General features: G+C 50.9%; 1 long non-coding RNA gene across 2 annotated transcripts in view; it reads right to left on the reverse strand.

Annotated features, from left to right (window-relative positions):
- Positions 1-21,008, reverse strand: part of LOC127042373 (uncharacterized) — a 158,199-nt gene that overhangs the window by 60,157 nt on the left and 77,034 nt on the right. Inside the window, exon 1 of one of the 2 annotated variants that reach the window (XR_007771916.1) lies at positions 3,288-3,501. The exons of the other annotated variant lie outside the window; for it this stretch is intronic. This is a non-coding gene — a long non-coding RNA (uncharacterized LOC127042373). Of the gene's footprint in view, positions 1-3,287; positions 3,502-21,008 lie in introns of those variants that run through there. 2 annotated transcript variants of the gene reach the window in all.

Here is a 21,008-nt window from a genome sequence, read left to right on the forward strand (position 1 = left end):
ATCCTAGAATACTCAAGGAGTTAATAGAAGAGGTATCTGAGCCTCTAGCTATTATCTTTGGGAAATCATGGGAGACGGGGGAGATTCCAGAAGACTGGAAGGGGGCAAATATAGTGCCCATCTATAAAAAGGGAAATAAAAACAACCCAGGAAACTACAGACCAGTTAGTTTAACTTCTGTGCCAGGGAAGATAATGGAGCAGGTAATCAAAGAAATCATCTCCAAACACTTGGAAGGTGGTAAGGTGATAGGGAATAGCCAGCATGGATTTGTAAAGAACAAATCGTGTCAAACTAATCTGATAGCGTTCTTTGATAGGATAACGAGCCTTGTGGATAAGGGAGAAGCGGTGGATGTGATTTACCTAGACTTTAGTAAGGCATTTGATACGGTCTCGCATGATATTCTTATAGATAAACTAGGAAAGTACAATTTAGATGGGGCTACTATAAGGTGGGTGCATAACTGGCTGGATAACCGTACTCAGAGAGTAGTTGTTAATGGCTCCCAATCCTGCTGGAAAGGTATAACAAGTGGGGTTCCGCAGGGGTCTGTTTTGGGACCGGTTCTGTTCAATATCTTCATCAACGATTTAGATGTTGGCATAAAAAGTACGCTTATTAAGTTTGCGGATGATACCAAACTGGGAGGGATTGCAACTGCTTTGGAGGACAGGGTCAAAATTCAAAATGATCTGGACAAATTGGAGAAATGGTCTGAGGTAAACAGGATGAAGTTCAATAAAGATAAATGCAAAGTGCTCCACTTAGGAAGGAACAATCAGTTTCACACATACAGAATGGGAAGAGACTGTCTAGGAAGGAGTATGGCAGAAAGAGATCTAGGGGTCGTAGTAGACCACAAGCTTAATATGAGTCAACAGTGTGATACTGTTGCAAAAAAAGCAAACGTGATTCTGGGATGCATTAACAGGTGTGTTGTAAACAAGACACGAGAAGTCATTCTTCCGCTTTACTCTGCGCTGGTTAGGCCTCAACTGGAGTATTGTGTCCAGTTCTGGGCACCACATTTCAAGAAAGATGTGGAGAAATTGGAGAGGGTCCAGAGAAGAGCAACAAGAATGATTAAAGGTCTTGAGAACATGACCTATGAAGGAAGGCTGAAGGAATTGGGTTTGTTTAGTTTGGAAAAGAGAAGACTGAGAGGGGACATGATAGCAGTTTTCAGGTATCTAAAAAGGTGTCATCAGGAGGAGGGAGAAAACTTGTTCACCTTAGCCTCCAATGATAGAACAAGAAGCAATGGGCTTAAACTGCAGCAAGAGAGATTTAGGTTGGACATTAGGAAAAAGTTCCTAACTGTCAGGGTAGTTAAACACTGGAATAGATTGCCTAGGGAAGTTGTGGAATCTCCATCTCTGGAGATATTTAAGAGTAGGTTAGATAAATGTCTATTAGGGATGGTCTAGACAGTATTTGGTCCTGCCATGAGGGCAGGGGACTGGACTCGATGACCTCTCGAGGTCCCTTCCAGTCCTAGAGTCTATGAGTCTATGAGTAATCTGTGCCCCCCATAAACCACCTAATCCCCACGGGAACCCCTACAGCCAGGATGTTGGTATCTGTCCCCCTATAAATCTCCTAAGCCCTCTGGAACCCTTCCAGTCTGAACGTAGGTATCTGTGACCCCCAGAAATCCCCGAATACCCCAGGAACCCCTACAGCCTGGATGTAGGAATATGTGCCCCCCACGAACCCTCTAAGCCCCCATGGGACCCTAGAGCATGGAGATTGGTATCTGTGTCCCCCCCAAACTCTCTAAGCCCCCCAGGGACCGCTATGGCCTGGACATAGGTATCTGTGCACCCCAAGGCCCCTAAGATCCCCCGGACCTCTGCAGCCTGGCTGTAGGTGTGACGGTGCTGCCCGTGGGAGCCAGCTCAGCTCACTCAATCAGAGTGAATTGCAAACAAAACAGGGCAGACAAATCCCAAACGCTGCTGGTTATTTCAATACTTAGATTTACCAAGCCAGCACAAAACAGCTTCTGTAGTACCTCACTGGTTACTTAGAAGTTTAAACCACGCAGTTCCCTTAAAGTACCCAGCCTCAGGCCTCCATCCAGACACACCTGTTAGATATGATGATGATTCCTGAAAATCTTACTTCATCATATAAAAGAAAAGATTCTTCCGATCCCAAAGGATCAGCCACATAACCAGGTTCAATTATAACTTAGATTTTACCTAAAATACATGCTATAGCCAATTCTTATTAACTAAGCTAAAATTTATTAGAAAAGAAAAGAGAGAGAGAGAGTGTTGGTTAAAAGATTAATAGACATATAGACTTGAATTCAATTTTTGAGGTTCAGATACAAAGTAGACATGAGCTTGTAGTTGCCAAAAGTCCTTTTAGAAATAGTCCATAGGTTATAATCCACTGTCCATATTCAGGGTGGATCCAGTCAATGACTGGGGATCTCAATCCTTGTGGCTTAAGGTTTCCCCCTCTTGAAACCCAAAGCAGATCTGAGATGAAGAAGGATCGTGTCCCAGGTTCTTAAACATTTCCAGCAGCCTTTCAGCCTGAGAAAACAATAGGCTTAACTCTTCTTCCAAACATCCTGGCAATTAGTACATCCATCAAACAGTTCAGATACAGATTACCACAACCTTCAAAGAGACACAGACAATAATACTATTTCACTCAAGTATCATCATAAATGTTAATATTCTTTTTTTGCTCTTTGAATTAAAACTAGAGCAATAGACAAGACTTGTTTGCTGACATCACAAGACCTGAGCAAACACCTCCCCTTCTACCTCTAACACTGCAGACTTGCATTTCAAAGCTCTGTTCATTTACATAACTTGTTAACCAGTTTTTAAGGTTCACCCACGGGTCAGGTCAGTCGGTGAGGTGAGTTAATTAACTCTTTCTGGCCCTGTCACCTTTCAATGAGATATTAGATTATACTTATGTCAGGGACTCTAACCCAGACGGCAAAGTTCATTGTCTGACCGCGAGAGAGACAGGCAACACCAGCAAGGTCCGATCAAAAGCTCTTTATTGACAAGTGCACGCATCAATAGAGAGCAGCTCGTCTCCAGAGAGAACCAGCCTGCTCTTTACATCTTAGTATAAGCCTATGTAGACAGTTCCGTCGCGTCATAAATTATTCACTGGAGCAACCCACCCCCTTCTTCTAACAACTAGAAACTAGACACCTTTAGTATACATGCATGCCTAAAGTTAGAAATGTAGGGGAGTTAAAAACAAACAAAGAACAAAACCAGGGAGTGAAAACAAGGAGGCTGGGAAACTAGGACTCTTATCAGTTCTTCGAAGGAGCTGCCCGAACACAGCACATCTGGTACTATGCCAGGAATGCAGCTTCTCTCTTATCTCACTTTTTCCCAGCGCTTGTGAGACATGCTGCTGCCTCTCAGTGTTTTCCACTCAGGGATTACCCACAAACCTCTGTTAGCCTGACTTTGGTCAGGTTGGCATACCTGGTTTTGTCTGCTATATCTTTATTCAGGCCTAACAATTATAATGTCACAGTCTCGGGGAGTTGACTGCTGCAGCTCCCCGTAGACTCTGCCTGCGCCTCTCACCGAGCTGGAGTACAGCAGGCGAGGGGAGAGCACTCAATGTATTGCATCTACACTAGACGCGATATATCAACCCCCGCTGGATCGATCGCTGCCCACCGATTCGGCAGGTGGTATAGACATACCCCGAGTATCTGGTGATCGGAGCTGGACCCCCGAGGGGGACACATTGAAGGGACTCAGGGGTTAAGGTGCCTCTATTGTCAACTGTCAGGGCTGCTGTGGCTCAGAGGAGGGTGCCTGACTGCCTGGCAGGCTTAGGCGCCGCAAGCCTTGGAGGTGGGAGAAGTGAAGCGGCCACGGCGTGCTCGGGGTGCTCGTGCTTGGAGCAGGGGTGAGCTCGGGCGACGGGGGTGCCGCAGGGCAGAGCAGGAGAGTTGCCACAAGAGGGGAGCCTCAGGGTGGAGGGGGGAGCTGCCACGGGTGGGGCGCCTCAGGGCAGGGGTGCGGGGGGGGAGGGTGCAAGGTGGAAGTTTCGCCTAGGGCATGAAACTTCCTTGCAACGGCCCTGCCCCACGCCCTGCCCTGCCGGCAGTCAGCCTCTGTCTCCAGCCAGCCCTGCACCTTCTGCTTTGCCTGCACCAGCCGCATCCTCCCTGCCCTGTCTCCAGCCAACCCCTGATGCACCCCCCTGCCTGAAGCCAGCCAGCCACGCAGCCCTTGCCCTGCCTGAAGCCAGACCCTACCTCCAGCCAACCCCACATCCACTGGTGCCCTGCACTTCCCAGGGCAGTAACCCTGCACATCTGCTTCAATGAGGGGGGCAGGGAGCAGCTGGGACCCACACATGTGCACACCCTAGGGTGACCAGACAGCAAGTGTGAAAAATCGGGACGGCGTGGGGGGTAATAGGATCCTAGATAAGACCCCAAAATTCGGACTGTCCCTATAAAATTGGGACATCTGGTCACCACAGCACACCCCCAGGACTCCTGAGTTCCATTGCTGGGTTTCCTATTGGTTCCTCTGCTGGTTGTTTTCCTTTTTCTGGGGACTTTGGGCAAGTTGCTCCCCACTCTCGGGCTCTGTCCCCAGCAGTCAAATGGGGATTTCATACCTTCCCGCTATTGGAAAGTGCTGGGAGAATCCCCCAGCAAAAGCTGCTCTGACAGTGCTAAGCAGCATCTGACCATTCAAGGTCGGAGCTCACTGCCCAGGAGGAGTGCTTGGCTCTGGGGTTTCACTTCAGCCCAGTGTAGAGAGAGAGCCCTAACCATGGAGTTTGGCTCAAGAAGACCAAGTCTCCAATTTGTTAAGGGTGTTTTGAATTTCAATCCTGTGCTCCAAAGTGCTTGGTGTCAGTTGTAAACTTTAGGAGCATGCTCTCCACTCCATTTTCCAAATCATTCATGAAAATATAGAATAGTACCTGACACCGGACTGATCCCTGCCAGACCCACTAGGTTCACCCTCCCCGTTGGGCAGCTAAACATGGAGAAGGGCTCCTGGAGTCTTGGCTTTCAACCAGCTCTGCACCCACATTACACTGATTGCAGCTGGACTACATTTCCCTCGTTTGCTTCTGAGAATGTCCTATGGGACTGTGTCGAAAGCCTTAGTAACACCAAGCTAGATCCCATCTATTGTTTACTCACCTCTACCAGGCCCAGAACCCTGCCAAAGAAGGAAAGAGGATTGGTTTGGAATGATTTGTTCTTGACAATTCCACGCTCACTAGTCAGAAGAACCAAATCATCCTCTAGGTGCTGCTGACAAACTGAGTGTTTAAGAATGTATTGCAGGATCTCTCCAGCTATGGCAGTCAGGCTAGCTAGTCTGTAAGTCCCAGAGGTCTTTTTGTTCTCCTTTGAAAGATAGGTCCTGTCTTGTTCATGGATGGGAAGATGTTCTTTTTCAGGGGTCTCAGACGAGAACTGGGGCACAACACCTGGTTTGTTAAGGCCACAAAAACGGAGGCAGGAACCTCTTCTCTGCTGCTGGCAAAGAACCACAGGTACCTAAAAGATAGGGACTCACATCTTTGAATGGGCTTTAAAAAGACAGTGGTTAATAAGTTTGGCCCCGACCATTTCTTGTTTCCACAGACTAGACATTTTAGCAAACTTTAGAATTCCTTGGTGCTAAACACTGTGAAACTCCCCTTTCTCCTTCACAGAGGGCTTTAATACCCCTTATCTCACTTGGGCTCTAAACTGCCCATAGTTCGAGAACTGTTCCTGTTCCGATTGGACAGATGGGAGAAGGGAAGTGACCTACCCAAGGCCTACACAACAAGGCGATGGCAGAGCCAGAAAGAGAAGCAACCAGTTCTGACTCCTGTTCTAACAGATGAAAACACCCCAGCGCCCAGGAATCGAGATGGTGGGAAAATTTCATTCAAACCGTTTCTGTCCGAAAATCCCATTTAGACTAAACCAGTTTGTTTCTCAGAATCATAACAAATGGGATGAAAGATCTTTGCAAAAATATTTTCTTGCAAAACAAAAGCATCTCCTCTTTGTCAGAGTGTGTTAAATTGTCTCCTCGCACACAAAGAGGAGACACTTACACTCAACCATTAGATAAGATGCTTCAATCTGAGCTAAGTCGTTGCTACTATTAATTTCAAAATAAAAAAATACAAATAAAATAGACGATTTCAGCTAATCTATTATGTCATAATCTGGGAAAATTCATATTATGCACTACTTCTAGTGACACTCCCAAATGGATCCGCATCCTTCACCCACCATGAGGTAGGTAAGAGCGGATCATTATTATCCCTACTTGAAAGAGGGAGAAGCTCAGGCTGAGAAAGAAGAATTGACTTGTCTTAGGTCACACAGCCCGTCAGAGGCAGTGTTGGGAATAGGACCGAAGAGCCCTGATTTTCAAACAAACCATCGGATCTTGAATTTCAGACATTGAATGACCTGAATACTGTGCTCTCAGATGAGCTCCAGACCAACAACAGTGACAGTAATTATTCAGCAAGTATTTGAGGAGAACTGCAATGTTAGAGGGAATCATCAACTGCTCAGAGACAATTAATGCAGAGAAGCAGCAAAATTAATCAAAGATAGAACTGGTTCTGACTTATTTACTTGATCTTAAAAGAGAACAACAAGGACCTGAGTCTCCTCCCTGTCAATATCCCCCTGCTCAACCAATCAGGGTAGAGACGGAGGACGGGAGGCTGAGGGTTCTCACCAGAGAGCCCAAAGGATGGCCCAGGTCACCGGTGGGGATCACTGCCCAAGCACTATTTCAGTCCCACATTTTTGGGTGGACCTTCCATGGTGGGAGCTGCAGAGGACTTCCCTGCAACACACACACACACACACACACACCTCCGTCCTGTTGTTGGGAAGGGAACAGGAGAAAGGACAAAAGAAGCAAGAGAAGAAGAGGAGGGAGGGATGGAGGAAGAGGTGAAACAAAAAGGACAAACCCTAATGTCCCCAGCGATTCTAAGGGACAAAATCCCAGGTGCGCAATAAAATTCTGCCTCCTTAAGCTCGTGTTTTCTATGCCTAGAATTCACTTGTCACCAGATAGATCAGACTGAACAGGTTTCAAACCTCCAGGAGGCTCTTACCTTCTAAACAGGGACGGCTGTTTTCTTGTAAAATCACTACAAGGGAAGGAGGAAACTCGAAAGAGGTTCCTCCTGGCGCTCACGTCCATGACCCCAAATAATCTCTCAGTCCTCAAAGAGAGACCTGGAGAAGGAAACGTGCTGAAGCAAAGCCACAGAGGTCTCTGAGGTTTCCCTGGCCCCTCGCCCCTGTCCTGCCTGGCTGATGTCAGCATCTCTCTGTGAGGTCACCACCTCCCCACCACCTTTGACCAATAGTCTGAGGTTCTGCAAAAGGCCTTTGTGATGTCACTGCCACACCCCTCCCTTGCTGGGCTAATGTCCTGCCCCTGGCCAGGCACTTTGGAGGTTTGAGCTACTCCCTGTGGATCACCCCACTCAAGGAGCGTTCGTTCTAGGCAGCAAGCCGGCTAGACAGGAAAACATCAGACGCTGCTCCCAATGCTACACTCAGTTTTTCAGAAATTAGTCGACTTCATGGTCAGAAGACACCATTAGAGCATCTAACCTGTATATCACAGGCCTCCTGTATGACATAACAGCTACTTTGGGGGCAAACACATTCCAGAAAGGCATCTAGTCTTCATTAAATGACATCAGGAGATGGTGAATCCACCACTTTCCTTGGTAGCTTGCTCCTGTGGTGAATCATCCTCGCTGTTGACTATTGTGCCTCAGTTGTAATATGAATTTGTCTCTTTTCACTTTCCAGCCATTGGGTCTTGTTATGCCTTTCTCTGCTCCATTCAAGAGCCCGTAAATACCCAATCTTTTCTCTCCATTAAGGCCCTTCAACATTTCAATGAAATCACCTTTCAATCTTCTTTTGATAAGCTAAACAGGTTGAGCTCTTTCAATAGCTCACTGGAAGACATTTTTCTCCAGCCCTCAGAACATTTGGTGGCTCTTTGCTGCCCTAGCTCCAATTTCACAACATCTTTTTCAAATGAGGATACCAGAACTGGAGGCAGTATAAAGGTTGTATAAAGGTAAAATTAAATAGGTTGCAGAGGAGTTTTTTTTAATTTCGGCTTTTGTTGCTAAAAATTTTGTCTCTCTGCGGTGAGAAAAAACACTCCCCGAATGCCAAAATTTGAGCCATGAAAAGCGGCAGTGTGAACAGCGCATCATAGGTGGAGCTGTGCTCCCGGTGACAAAGCTCCTGCCCCTCATTGGAGGTAGTTTGGCTTTGTTGCCGGGGAAGCTCTCTCTCAGCGATAAGGACGGCCACACAGCGCACCTTACAATGGCATGGTTAGAGTGGCACAGCTGCACCGTGGTAAGGTGCGCGGTGTAGACACAGCCTCAGAGCTGGGGAAAGCCGACAGGCGCTGAGGAGCACAGGGTTCAGACAGAGACATCCGTTAGGAGAGGAACTATTCACAGGGATTCTCTATAGCCTAGTAAGGTGGAGAGGATGGAAGATGATAATGTACAGGTAGGTTCTGATGAGAAACAGTGAAATGAAAGAGTCTCCCTCAATTACATCATGTAATAGCAGACAGCTAAAATGGGACACATTCTAGAAGTGCTTAAATACAAACGCTAAACGTCTAAGCACTAAGACTGGTGAATTTGAGTGCCTGGTATTGAGTGACGATATTGATAGAATAGGCATCACAGAAACCCTTGCACCCCCTCCTGCACCCACATGGGGAGACTGACCTGTGTGCATGGAGCAGCTGGCATTGCTGCCCCCCACTCCTCCCTGGAACGCTGCTCATCTGGGCACCCCTAGGGGCTGTGGGATGTGGGGGCAAGAAGTGAGATCATCCGAGCTCCCTGCATCCAGGTCACTTTCCTCAGCCGGGCTGCATAGCGGGAGGGCAGAGAGCAGCAGCTTCTGATGCTCCCCTCACAGCACAGCCCAAGTGGGAAAAGTGACCAGGACGCATGGAGCACATAGGGTTGCTCCTTACTCCCCTCAAACCTCTATGGACCCATGGAGGAGCATTGGGGCAGGGGAGAGCAGTGAGCACCTTTGCACTGCCACACGGTGCCCTTTGACCCCTGGAGCCCTGGGCGGCTATCGGGGGGCACCACCCCTAAGGCCGGCCAGGCTCCCCAGAACGAGCAGCAGAAAACACAGAGACTGGCCACACACTGAGCAGTGGTAGCCTGGGCGGCTCGTAATGGAGGCTCAGGGGGGAGGGGCGTCATAACATTTTTTCCCAGATTTGGACCTTAGCGTCCAAAATATGGGTGTTAGCATGAAAACCTCCAAGCTTAGTTACCAGCTTGGACCTGGTAAAGCTGCCACCAGCCAGGGATTTATACAGTGCCTGGCTCGCTGTGGTCTCCCCAAAACCTTCCCCGGGGGACCCCCACACTCAGATGCCTTGAGTCTCACAACAAAGGGGAATAAACCATTTCCCTTCCCCCTCCTCCCCTCCAGGTGTTCCCTCCCTGGGTTCCTGGAGAGATATACAGAAGCAAGCTCCGTGAATCTAAACAGAGGGACTCCCGCCTCCCTGTTTCCAGTCCTGGAAATAGAAGTACCAAGATAGCTAATCTCTCTTCCCCCTTACCCAGAGGGTATGCAAAGTCAGGCTAGTAAATCTAACACAACGAGATTTTCCCCCTGACTTCTTCCTCCCACCAATTCCCTGGTGAGCTGCAGACTCAATTCCCTGGAGTCCCCACTAAAGAAAAAATCCAACAGGTCTTAAAAAGAAAGCTTTATATAAAAAGAAAGAAAAGGACATAAAAATGGTCTCTCTGTATTAAGGTGACAAATACAGGGTTATTTGCTTAAAAGAAAAAAATGAATAAACAGCCTTATCCAAAAAGAATACAATTTAAACATTCCAGCAACTACACACATGTAAATACAAAAAAAACCAATATAAACTTATTGTCTTATTATCTTTGTACTTACAACTTGGAAACAGAAGATTAGAAAGGCAGGAGATAGAAAAATCACTCTCATAGCCGAGACGCCACAGACACAAGACAAAGAACAAAGAACTCACACACAAACTTCCCTCCACCCAGATTTGAAAAAGTCTTGTTTCCTGATTGGTCCTCTGGTCAGGTGTTTTAGGTTACTGGTGTTACCCCTTTATAGGTAAAAGAACATTAACCCTTAGCTATCTCTTTATGACAAGGGGGCTCAGCCTCCCCAAACCTTGCACTGCCAAGGGGACAGTGGGGCCCATGATCAGGGGCCCTGGCCAAGTTAGGTCCCCCTGGAAAAGTCTCCCCTATGTCAGCCCCAGGGCTGGAGGAGCTCCCACTCCCTGCTACAGCCCGGGAGCTGCAGCAGGGGCACAGAGCTTCTCTGGTCTCAGGGCCACAGCGGGGCAGGGGTAAAGGAGTGATAGGGTGGGGCTGGTGGGGGAAGGGGTGGAACAGAAGTAACAGTGGATGGGGCCATGGGTGGAAGGGGGTAGAGCCACAGACAGAAGGTAGGAGCATGGTTCTGGTGCTGGGGCCCCCACACTTGTTCTCCCTTTCCCAGGGGTTTGGCATCACTAGCCCCGGCTTAGCGAGTAGGGTTCAGTGGTCCCCAAAATGTGGGGTGCGACTCCTAGGGGGACACAGAGGAACATTCATGGGGGCACCTCAGGACCTGAGCCAGCCCACATAGAGGGCAGGGAGGGAGCACCACTCTGCCACAGCTCTTCCCCAACCCCACCCTCAGCCTGAGACTCTGACTCCCAGCCCGGCGTCGACCCCTTTACCCCTGTCCGCACCCCTCACCCCAGCAAGCAACAGCCCCACTCCTCCCAGGCCTGGTTCTTGACCGTGGCTTCCGAGGGGCCACAGCCATGGCTAAGAGGGCACAATGTGAAATGTTTGGGGACCACTGGTTTAGGGTGACGTCCTCAATCACTTCTCTGCAGTCCAATAAAAGCTATTCCTCACTCACCTACCCCTCCATCAGGACGGACTAGGTATGTTCTGCTGCCCTTCACTCATACAGGAAGGAGAATAACATTTCATTCCACTCAATCCTAAAGTCATTTGTAACCCAAGACCATCCCAAACTGGTCATTTTGGGGAAGCGGCCCCATCATGCTGCATAGCTAGGCAGAGTAGGTGTGTCTATGCAAACACGGTCTGTTCCGGAAGTCTTTCCCCAGCTCCTCACTAGGTGAGAGAGGGGAGCTCATTCAGACCCCGCTTTCGCTTAGTATTTAAAAACTCCTTAGTGTCCCTATCTCTGCCGGCCTTAGATTTCTCCTCCTGTCCGTTTTTTGACAGCTCAGGTGAGGTGACCGAGTGGTTAAGGTGATGGACTGCTACCCCATTGTGCTTTGCCTGCATGGGTTCAAATCCCATTCTCATCAGAGGCATTTAGTCTTCACCTTCCTTTATAGACAACCATCTCCCCCTTTGGTACAATAACAGATCAAACAATGTTGCTTGTGTTACCCAAAATTGGGTCAGTTAGTAAGCTTAGAGAGGACTAATAATGCCCCTCCCCCCCAGAGTTTGGCAGAAAGCAGCACATTTATTAGCTTGATAGCTAAGCTCAAAAGAAGGGATGGGGGAGGGTGTCACACTCATATTCACGCTCCCAGGACAGGCCTGGCAGTGGAGATGTCAGGATCCTTTAAGGTAAGTGTCCCACAGCGCAGCGATGGACGGTGCGATGAAGATCAGTTTCTCTGAGGTGCAATAGAATGTAACACAGCGAGCAACTGGCCAGATGGGCCGGGTGAAGGGCATTCACTGGAGGTACAAAGGAGAGTGGGAAAGCCACTTCACAGGCATTCAAAGCGGGAAAGGACACAAGCTGGGGGAGTTTAACAGACCTTTTGAGCATACAGGTTATACAGAGCATACAGATCACTGCTGCTCCTACAACATGATAAGTTCTCAAGCAGCATGTTTCTTACTTTGCCCATCTGTCAATTTTGATGATTATTGATGGAAATATTTTGCCATTGGGTTGTGTGTTTACACAGAAATTGACATTTATCAACAAATACACAATTCTTCCAGGCCTGCCTAGTCTGCAGTTGATCGGTTTAGAGGGACACATTCACTCTTCCAGGTCCCCATTCCAGGCCTGTGCTCTCCAGGTTGTCAACTTCCCGCACTGCTGGGATCCTTCCCTCATCTCCCCCCAAACCACTGCCCCACCCCCACTTCTGGGGTCCCCTCCCTACACTGTCTAACTCCACTGCTGGCAGGATCCCTTCCTGTTCCTTTCATTTCCTGCCTCCACTCTGGGCAAAAGCTCTGCACTCTTCCCACACCAGAAGGTGAACCCAGGCCACCTGGGTGAAAACCAGGAATCCTGACCACTAGCCCATATGGGACTATTGTTGCATCTGACGAAGTGGGTATTCACCCACGACAGCTCATGCTTCAATACGTCTGTTAGTCTAGAAGGTGCCACCGGATTCTTGGCTGCTATTATTACTACAACTCAGGCCTTGGCTACACTGGAGAGTTACAGTGCAGGTGGTGGCTTTACAGCGCTGTAACTTACTCCCCGTCCACACTGGCAAGGCACATACAGCGCTGTATCTCCCTGGCCACAGTGCTGCATGTGCTCCACCTCGACGAGAGGAATAAAGAGAACAGAACTGGTGATGCAGCGCTGGGGTGCCAGTGTAAACAGTGATTAATCTTACTACGCTGTCACTGACCTCCGGAACCTTCCCATAATGCTTTTAAGTAGAGATAACGCTCTTTGTTTTGGTGTGATGCCTCTGTTTGCTTTGCTGTGAGCTCAAGGCTCCCGGAGCTGCTTATCTAAAAACCAAACACAGTTACTGTTTGCAGTGAATGAGCAGAGGCAGGGGGATCCCTTTGGAACACCCACAGCTGGTGTTTGCTTGAGGAGAGAAGCAGCCGGGTGGGCACGGGGGAGGGGGGGTCTGTTTTGGATCAGCGGCTTATCTGGTCTGTGAGGAAAAGAACAAAGGCGGCTATTTGCATTTAGTGAATGAGAGAGGGGTGGGGGAGGAGGCTTGAACTTGCCAGGCAGGGAGCTGACACAGTGTCAGCTCCAAAAATCCACTCGCTCTGTCTCCCCCACGCTCCGTGTCACACTCCACCCCACCCTCCTCTTTTGAAAAGCACATTGCAGCCACTTGAATGCTGGGATAGCTGCCCATAATGCACCACTCCCAACAGCGCTGCAAATGTGGCCATGACAGAGTGCTGGTAGCTGTCAGTGTGTCCACACTGCAGCGCTTTCCCTAAACAGCTGTAGGAAGACAGCTTTAACTCCCAGCGCTGGACAGCTGCAAGTGTAGCCAAACCCTCTCTAAGCCGACCCCTTATGAGAACAGCAGGGACTAGCATGACTAGATGTCCCGATTTTTGGGTCTTCTTCTTATATAGGTGCCTATTAACCCCACCCCCATCCCAATTTTTCACATTTGCTGTCGGATCACCCTAGCAGGGGTTGCACACAGGGCTGCATTAACCTTCAGGTGCTGAGGTTTCCCTCTCTCCATTCCCAGAGCCTGTGATCAGGAAACAGACATCAGGGCTCCCAGGTGCTGCACAGACCATGACTGAGATCAGACCCCATATTATGCAAGGTGCTGTACAAACCCTGGGCAACACTGAGACACCCAGGAGGTTCCCCTCTATTTCTCTGAGCCTCTGCTGCCCAACTTCTTCTGAATCCCTCTGGCTCACCCCCCACACAAAAAACCCACCTTTCCAAACAGTCCTTCTTTCCTTGCCCCCTGATTCTGGTTTCACACCCTGGGACCATCTCCTCTCTTTGTCTCACCCCCTCCAGGTGAAGTAGAGATGGAGGCAACTTCAGCCACTGGAGTCAGCCTCAGCGAGCACTGCAGCCGGCCCCGGGGGAGGGGGGGGTGTTTGCAGACACAGGAAGGGAGCAGGGGGTGCTGGGAAGAAGGCGGCAGGAGAACAAAGCTCAGAGACCCAACATGGGGAAATTCCAGGGGGCGGGGCTCTGACACATCCCAGGTGCGGGCAGCTCCTGGGGGCGGGGCTCTGGCTCAGCTCGGGGGCAGGGCAGCTCCTCGGGGCGGGGCTCCAGCACAGAGCAGGGGCGGGGTAGCTCCTGGGGGCGGGGCTCCAGCACAGAGCTGGGGCGGAGCAGCTCCTGGGGGCGGGGCTCTGGCTCAGCTCAGGGGCGGGGCAGCTTCTGGGGGCGGGGCTCTGGTACATTGTGATGGAGACCGGGCTGAGCAGCCGCTCCCTGGTTCTCCACGTGCTGCCAGCAGCGCTGGAGCTGCCCGAGCCAGAGCGGAGCCGCTGTTGTCAGCTGCAGCCAGGATCTGCCCCTGGCCCCGCTGGGATCCAGGTGGGGACAGAGACTGGGGCCCGGGGGTTCCCCTTGGTGCGGCTGGCGGGGGCGGGAGGCGAGAAGCCGGAGCTGCAGGCGGGGGAAGGGCGGTGGGACATTGTGACCCGGAGCCCCCGGGGAATGAGAGGCGCTGGGGGGCAGGAAAGTGACTCTGCCCCAGGGAGCCTGGGAGAAGCCTTGAAGGCGTCTCGGCCCCAGTGGAGCTGCAGGAGGATCCGCCCGCCCGCCCCGCTGGGATGGGGGGGCCGGGGCCCGGCCGTCGTGTGGGGGGGAGGGGCGGACCCCGGGCCAGGCGGGGGTGGGCGGTGTATTAAATCCCTCCCCATAGCAATGTGCTACTCCCGGGCACTGCGCATGCCCAGTAACAGCCGCTGAAGCCGCTGCCCTTCCCCCTGCCCGGACCAGCCGTAACGTTCCGCCGGGTGCTGGGGGCGGGGCTGGAGCGGGGTGGGGGAGTGACAGGGAGCGTGGGAGGGGCGGGCGCAGAGCAGGAAATTGATGGGCGGGGGGGGTCAGGCAGCTGGAGGCAGGGTTCGTGGGGGGCTAAAGGGCACAATCCGGGCTGGAGGGAGGAGCAGGAGTTGAGCTCAGGGGGAGGCGCTGGCAGAGCCCCCCCCTTTGGTGTGAGGGCGGAGGTGTCGAGGGGGGAGGAGAAGCCGGAGTTGCAGGGGGGGAGGTCACTGGGGTGGGGGTGTAGATCTGTCTCTGTGCAGCCAGGACATTCCCGGGGTGGGAGGGAGGTGAGTTAACTGGATCCTGTCCCTGTTTTTGCCACTTCCTCCCACACACACATTCTCTCAAGATTTCCCCTTTTCTCTCTCATTATCACACGTGGCTATAAAATACAGGGAGATTCTCCTCTCCCCCCGGCAATGATCAGCTCTCTAATTGCCTCTGATTTTCCCTTTTCTCTCCATACTTCTCAAATGTCAATTTAAAATCTCTCCGATGGGGGGTGGATTTTCCCACCCATTTTATTTGCAGCGATTTGTCCTTGTTTGGGTGGGAAATTGTTGCCCTGGGTCATTCCCCAGAACATGGCTCCCAGTGGAGTGGGATGGGATGAAGTTCCCGTTCTCTGCCAGGGCAGGGAAGGGAAGGGAGGAGCATATCCCCCATGGAGACTGCCCAGACCCCATTTCCCAATTCCCCTGCGGCCCCCTTCCATTGTCCAGGGAGCCTTCCAGCTCCCCCCCCCCCCGCCCTTAAATCAGCTCCTCAAAGGGCTCTGAGCTGCTCACGTGAATGGTTGCCCCGTGGCCAGGGGGGACCATCACATTCTGTTTATGTATTGGACAGTCATATAAAATCCAGTCCAACAGTCCCCCTTTTCCACTAGTTATTTAATAGCAACATCAAATCCCCTCCGATCTTGGTGGTTTTCTCTCATGTTATCAAATGTCGTTTGTGACAGGGTTCTCTCTGCATGTCTCAAAGATTGATATAAAATACCCCAAACATTTGCCCCACTTCTCTCTAGTTGTTTTATTTCTAATTGAATATGATGGGTTGTTTCCCAATGTGCTAAGATGCAGCCGCCTCAGGGGTGGATCCATGGTGGCCATTATTTGCTAGTGACAGCCCGTGGATCTTTCTTGCCCTCCAGGCCTTCCATTCTCCTGTTAAAGAAGCACTCCCCAGGCTCCCTCTGCCTGTGTGACTGGCCAGCAGGAGGTGGTGTTAACTTTCTAGCCACTTCTCACACTCTGTGAGGTAACACTTGCAGGGGCAGGGAAGGTGTCTGTGTGGGGAGATTGCAGCTGAAGGGGCATTGTGGTAGGGGGAGGCCTCTGGGTGGCTGGGCAGGGGGGTACCCTAGTCAGGTTGGTGGGTTGTGGAGGTTTGGGGTTTTCGGGGGTGGTGGTTCTGATGTGCCCATCCCTGAGGCTATGGGTCCTGGAGGTGGGTATCGCTGGGGGCCTGGTGGCTGCAGAACAGTGGGGGTGGGTGTCTCTTGGGGAGGCGGGACAGAGGGTTAGAGGGAGCCTGGTTCTGTGCCAGGGGCTCTGTCTGTGCTTCCCCCGCTGGTTCCTGGTTTTGTTGCCATGCCCTGTGCACAGAGCTGGAGGAGGGGATCCCTGGCACTAGGTGAGGGCATGCCAGGGAAGCAGAGTGATGGGTCGCACTGTAAAGCATCAGGGGGTCACACTGGGCAGAGGAGGGGGTCCCAGGCAAATGTCAGGGTAGATCGTTCTGGAGGGTGGGGAAGTTCCTAGGCAGGCAGTGAGGGACTGAGTTCCCAGTGGGGGGGGTCCCTTGAGGGGGTCCCTGGCTGCTGGGGGCTCTTGGTGGGGGGAACCCTTTGGGATTCCCAACCTGGCAATCATGGTGTGGTGGGGGTTCTCTGGCCGGTGGGGCTTTGAGGGGTATCTGGGGTCCCTGGCCAGGGACTCTGGGGGCTGCATCCCAGGGAATATCTGATGGGATCCTGGCTGGGGGGTGTCTGGGGCCCCTGGCTGGGGGGTCTGGGCTCTGGGTACTAGGGGATGTCTGGGGGCTGCTGCTAACCATGATCCTTCTCTCTGGTCAACTTGTACCAGAGTCCTGGCTCCTAGTCACCAGGTCACCAAGTCCATTCCCCAGTCACGTGCCCTGTCACTGTGATAACTTTCTGTCCACTTAGCAAACACTGTTAGTGTGAATTCACAGAATTTACTTTTCTCCTCCTTTGATAACTGCAGGAACTTTCGGTTCTGTTTGGAAAATTTTCGCCCCCAGTCCTTGTCCTAGATCTGCGGGGGTGAGGGAGGTGGGAAGGAAGTCAGCACTGCCACACGATGGTCTTTTCCACAGCGTTCTGAACTCATTCTTTCTGAAATCCGGTGTCATTGAGACCGTTGTTAATCCAGAGTCACTGTATGGAAAGACAAGGAGTGATTCCAGATGGACAGTGGGTCAAATGAGATTAGCCATTCTCCCTGTGAGGAGGGGCTCCCATTAGCTGCTCTCCCCAGAGAGCTAAAGGAGGGAAGCTGCTCATACACTCCGTCCCTCTCTGCTCAGGATATTGGGGTTCAGCTTCCTGGGTCAGATGCTGCAGCCTCCATTGTGATCTGGGAGACCAGGCTTGGCAGCTGCTGCTCCCCCAGTGGGGCTCTGTGCTGGGAAGTGACCTTAATTAAAGCTTCTTCTCTGCACGGCCCAGGGGATGACTTTCTGCAGCTGGTCCTAGCCCCCTAAGGCAGTCCTGGGCCCTGTTACTACTAAATTCTGAGCCAGAGTCTCCAGGTAACTGAAAGACCTCAGGGAATGTCCTAGGGTCTGGCAAGAAAGTGACTCTGCACAAACACCACCACCTCATTTCTCCTCCCATTAGCGGTTGCCAGGAGGAAATCCAGCCATGGGAGAGCAAAGCCCCCAGGAATGGGACTGTCCCAGCCAGAGGGGCAGGGAGAGAGGACAGGGGAAGGAGAGGCTGAAAGGGGCAGTGGGAGAAATGAATGTGGGGGAGAGATTTCCAGCTCTCTAGTCCACCCAGACACATGTATTGCTGCATCCTGGGGCAGAACCACTTTCCAGTGAACAAAACAAGGATCAGACAGAGCAAAAGCCAGTTCCTGACTCCATATTCCCCCTGCTCGGGTGTGGCTGCCGTGGGGTCAGTGTCTGAGGGAATCCCCCACAGTGACTCCTTTGGTTCTGCTCTTTTCTAGCCATGTGTTCAGAGAAGGGGTGAGGGGAGAGAGAAGGGAGGTTAAAAATGTGTCTGTGGACTTAGCCTGGCAGGAGGGGCCAGGTCTAAATTGTAATAAACAGATTGAGCATTTCCCAGCATGACAGAATCTAGGGTGTCTGTCTGCAGGGAAAGGGCCTGGGGGAATTGTGATGTGAAATTAACTAAAACCGGTTCTGAAACGCCCACAACTGCCCTTCTCCCCCAGACAGGCTGCAGAATGTTTTGCTCCAGCTCATCCCAGCCTGGCGTGGGACAGGGAAGAGAAATGGCTGCAGTGGAGTCAGTCCAGGTAGAGATTATCGGGGGGTTGCTGGTGGGTTCCTGCTGGAGGAAAGGGAGAGCAAATACACCAGAGGTGGGAAGGTTTGCAGAGTCTGGTTTGGAGGTTGGAGCGGGGCAGGAAATTCACAGCGTGGGGAAAGGAGGAGGCCAGGGTGTGGCAGACCTGCTGGGAGTTATTTACTAAGTGGCCTAGATTCTAGGAACAGACCCAGGAGGTTTGGAGGTGGAAATGCCCTAATTTGTGAAGAGAGAAAATAACCCACCTACATGGAGCTAGTCAAACTGACCAGACTCCTAGTGCTGGAGCCTGACCTCATTAACCATCAGCTGCTGTGAGATATAAAGGGTACACCCATGAGTCAGGCTTATTGGAGCTGCCTCTCCCTTCATATCCCACTCCTCACAATGAGGAGGGTGTTGGGCATCCTACCAGCGAGCTCTCCCTGGACCCTGCTAGGGGCTCCATCTCCTGTATCAGTCAGTGGCTAGTAGGGGGGTGATGGATATGCTGGGAGAGATAAGGGGCTCTCTCTTCATCGCCTCACCCTGGCATTTGCTGGATACTCTGAGCCAGGTCGAGGTGGGACTCTCCTGACTATGATCCACCCAGAGCTTCCATTTGATTCACTCTTCTCTGCCACAAATAGTGGGGCAGCAAGTCCTTAGTGTTGGACTCTTACTCTTTCAGGGGCTGGTGACCTTCAAGGAGATGGCTATGTATTTCACCAGGGAAGAGTGGGCTCTGCTGGACCCCACTCAGAGAGCCCTCTACTGGGATGTCATGCAGGAGAACTATGAGACTGTGACCTCGCTGGGTAAGGGTTCCTGTCCCTTCTGTTCTTGGAAGGGGAAATGAAGAGTGAAGGTTCACGCCACCCCCACAATGTCATCTGTACCCTGTCCTGTTTCAGCATCACCCCAATAGGCCAGTGACACACATAATACCAGAGACCCTCCTCTGCTGCAGAACACTTTGGGAACAGAGCACAGGAGCCGTATTGCACAGTATCAAATATCTCCTGTTTGCTCAAGTGAAACTGGGGGTTAGGTCTGGCATAACTGTCCCATACCCCTAATCATTTTTCTTGCCCTTTTCTAAACCTTTTCCAATTCCAATATTTCTATTTTTGAGATGGGGTGACATGTGCATGTAGTATTCAAGATGTGGGTGTATCATGGATTTATTTGCTGTTTTACAAATATGATCTATGAGATATTCTGTCATATCTATCACTTTCTTAATTATTTCCTACATTGTTCACTTTTTTTCACTGCTGCTGCACATTGAGTGGATGTTTTCAGAGAACTATCCATAGTGACTTCAAAATCACTCTCTTGAGTGGAAACAACTAATTTAGACCCCATCATTTTGTATGTATAGTTGGGATTGTGTTTTCCAATGGGCTGCACTATGTGCTATCCTGTCATCTAGTACTGCTAAGATCCTGGATTCAGTAATATCCCTGCCCTTCCTGTTCCCTTTCTCCACCGAACCCTGCCAGCCCATGCTTCCTGTTCCCAGCTTCCCCAGGATTCTCGCACTGTCGCTGAACCTCTCTGTCAGCAAGAAGCAGTGTCAGAGACACTTGCCCTCTGTCTGGAGTCTTCGATTTCTGGGACATGGATTTACTTTCTCTGTGTTGTAAGAGGCTATGTCATAATGAGTGTCTGTGATGTTACCAAGAGTACAATCTGGACTGTTAAATAGCTGTACCTCAGTCCTCCAGCATGGGTTGCCTTTTTCACTGTTTTCCCGCGAGAACAGCCCCTCTTGGCCAATTATCACACAGTCTCCAGCATGTAACTCACTCCCAGCTACACAGTATTGAGTGCTGCTAGACAGCCACTCATGAATTACACCTCAGGAGAAAACCAGCAAATTCTCAAGTGCCCAACTTTCCCCCAGAAATGTGCATCTTGCACTGTCTAGCACGCTACTGAACGACCCAAGCTCATATGAAGTCTGTCATTTCATCAGCGGAAAATGACATGCACCAGCTTGTTATCCCAAACAGAGTTTCCAGCACACTTCAATCCACACATACTGGTTAGATGAACAATAAACCAAGATTGTTAACTACCAACAACTAAAACTAGGCCCAGTCCATGAAAGGGGCACTCCCAGGAGAGACTGTACAAAGGCTGGAACATGAAACACCTTTGTAAACCTGAGACAGCTGCCTTGGGGACAATGACAGGGAGAATCCCCCAAAGTGACTCCTTTGTTTCTGCTCTTCTCTGGCCTCCGATTGTTCCTTCCAACGTGGAGTACTTTGCACTTGTCTCTACTGAATTTGATCCTATTTACTTCAGATCATTTCTCCCGTTTGTCCAGATCATTTTGAATTTTAATCCAATCCTCCAAAGCACTTACAACCCCTCCCAGCTTGGTGTTGTCCGCAAACTTGATACGTGTAAGAGAGAGACTGTTACTGGGAGGGTTTCCCCATGTGTCAAAGGGTTACACCCTGGTGGGAGGGGGCTAGGCCTGTACTGGAATAAGGTCACTCTGTGCTTCACAGTGTGCTAGATCCTAGAATGTGCATTAGCAGGGGAAAAGCTGGGGGGAATCGGCTTGTGGAATGGACAAAAGCCTAGTCTGAATTCTCACACCTTGCCCTTTTCACCCCGGCAGGCCAGAGAATAACATCCATGTTTCGCTGCAGATCATCTCGTCCTCCCAGG

Source organism: Gopherus flavomarginatus, unplaced genomic scaffold, assembly GCF_025201925.1.
Source record: "Gopherus flavomarginatus isolate rGopFla2 unplaced genomic scaffold, rGopFla2.mat.asm mat_scaffold_37_arrow_ctg1, whole genome shotgun sequence".
In the NCBI taxonomy this organism is placed as follows: Eukaryota; Metazoa; Chordata; order Testudines; family Testudinidae; genus Gopherus; species Gopherus flavomarginatus.